Source organism: Schistocerca piceifrons, unplaced genomic scaffold (assembly GCF_021461385.2).
Source record: "Schistocerca piceifrons isolate TAMUIC-IGC-003096 unplaced genomic scaffold, iqSchPice1.1 HiC_scaffold_165, whole genome shotgun sequence".
In the NCBI taxonomy this organism is placed as follows: Eukaryota; Metazoa; Arthropoda; class Insecta; order Orthoptera; family Acrididae; genus Schistocerca; species Schistocerca piceifrons.
The window spans coordinates 32501-34948 of NW_025727512.1; the positions used below are offsets into that span (position 1 = coordinate 32501).

General features: G+C 57.8%; 1 non-coding gene across 1 annotated transcript in view; it reads right to left on the bottom strand.

Annotated features, from left to right (window-relative positions):
- The window catches only part of LOC124735432, a 1909-nt gene extending 394 nt beyond the window's left edge, over positions 1–1515 (bottom strand). Inside the window, exon 1 of the ribosomal RNA XR_007009427.1 lies at positions 1–1515. This exon is cut by the window's left edge and continues 394 nt beyond it. This is a non-coding gene — a ribosomal RNA (small subunit ribosomal RNA).
- Positions 1516–2448: the final 933 nt, after the last annotated feature.

The window sequence follows — 2448 nt, forward strand, 5'->3', positions numbered from 1 at the left end:
GCGGCTAGAAGCCGCCTGTCCCTCTAAGAAGAAAAGTAATCGCTGACAGCACGAAGGATGTCACGCGACTAGTTAGCAGGCTAGAGTCTCGTTCGTTATCGGAATTAACCAGACAAATCGCTCCACCAACTAAGAACGGCCATGCACCACCACCCACCGAATCAAGAAAGAGCTATCAATCTGTCAATCCTTCCGGTGTCCGGGCCTGGTGAGGTTTCCCGTGTTGAGTCAAATTAAGCCGCAGGCTCCACTCCTGGTGGTGCCCTTCCGTCAATTCCTTTAAGTTTCAGCTTTGCAACCATACTTCCCCCGGAACCCAAAAGCTTTGGTTTCCCGGAGGCTGCCCGCCGAGTCATCGGAGGAACTGCGGCGGATCGCTGGCTGGCATCGTTTATGGTTAGAACTAGGGCGGTATCTGATCGCCTTCGAACCTCTAACTTTCGTTCTTGATTAATGAAAACATACTTGGCAAATGCTTTCGCTTCTGTTCGTCTTGCGACGATCCAAGAATTTCACCTCTAACGTCGCAATACGAATGCCCCCGCCTGTCCCTATTAATCATTACCTCGGGTTCCGAAAACCAACAAAATAGAACCGAGGTCCTATTCCATTATTCCATGCACACAGTATTCAGGCGGGCTTGCCTGCTTTAAGCACTCTAATTTGTTCAAAGTAAACGTGCCGGCCCACCGAGACACTCAATAAAGAGCACCCTGGTAGGATTTCAACGGGGTCCGCCTCGGGACGCACGAGCACGCACGGGGCGGTCGCACGCCTTCGGCTCGCCCCACCGGCAGGACGTCCCACGATACATGCCAGTTAAACACCGACGGGCGGTGAACCAACAGCGTGGGACACAAATCCAACTACGAGCTTTTTAACCGCAACAACTTTAATATACGCTATTGGAGCTGGAATTACCGCGGCTGCTGGCACCAGACTTGCCCTCCAATAGATACTCGTTAAAGGATTTAAAGTGTACTCATTCCGATTACGGGGCCTCGGATGAGTCCCGTATCGTTATTTTTCGTCACTACCTCCCCGTGCCGGGAGTGGGTAATTTGCGCGCCTGCTGCCTTCCTTGGATGTGGTAGCCGTTTCTCAGGCTCCCTCTCCGGAATCGAACCCTGATTCCCCGTTACCCGTTACAACCATGGTAGGCGCAGAACCTACCATCGACAGTTGATAAGGCAGACATTTGAAAGATGCGTCGCCGGTACGAGGACCGTGCGATCAGCCCAAAGTTATTCAGAGTCACCAAGGCAAACGGACCGGACGAGCCGACCGATTGGTTTTGATCTAATAAAAGCGTCCCTTCCATCTCTGGTCGGGACTCTGTTTGCATGTATTAGCTCTAGAATTACCACAGTTATCCAAGTAACGTGGGTACGATCTAAGGAACCATAACTGATTTAATGAGCCATTCGCGGTTTCACCTTAATGCGGCTTGTACTGAGACATGCATGGCTTAATCTTTGAGACAAGCATATGACTACTGGCAGGATCAACCAGGGAGCTGCGTCAACTAGAGCTGAGCAGCCGGCCGCCCGGGAGTGTGTCCCGGGGGCCCGCGCGAACACGCAAGCGTCCGCTCAATCATTCTGCAAACAGGAGGAGGCTGAGCTCCCCTGCACAATACACCTCGAAACCCTCTCAGGTCCCGGCGGCGCGCAGCGCCGTCCCAAGTACTTGGTCGGGTTCGAGAGAGGCGCAATCGCCCGGAGTTAGGCGAGTAGACGCTTTCGGTGCGACCACCCGTGCTCCCAACTGAGCTTGCCGCTGCCGACAGAGGCCCGGGAGCGTGCTGTCGTGGCATTGCCGGCGGGAGACAACACGCGCCACCTACGGTGACCGGCAGCTCCAACGCCAGCGCCACAGAAGGACAAAAGCCCCACTTGGGTGCCGAAGCGAACTCTCCCAGCACAGCGCACACGCCAACACATCCGCACAGCTGCGATACAAACCACCAGCGAGAACCGCTGGGGCGACCGAGCAGCAGACGGCGTCGCGGCGCCGAGCGCCGGGCGGCGGCGCATCCTCAACGCACACAGTCCTCAATCGGACCAGCACACTGCAGATGTCCACCGCGCTTCGCACCGGGCCCGCGAGGACCTACTTTGGCCGCACGGCGCCGCGCGCAGGGTGCGCCGGCGCGCAGCTGCGACGCCTGCCGCGTCCGTCGGCCGGCGCGCCTGCCACTGGCCGCCCCCACCAGCCGGCTGTAGCGCGTGCGCCCACGCACCGCGCGGCCAGCACGCCGGGAGGCGCCCCCTCACCGGCCGGGGACGGTCCCACCCAGCCACCGCCGCGTATCGCTTCACACCCAGATGCCGTTCAGTTTCGTCGGCATGGTGGGTATCGCTGGAACAACCGGTTAGTACCTCAACCTATCGTCGCCATCACCGATTCACCCCTAGCGAGAACAACCGCACCACAACGGGTTACCAT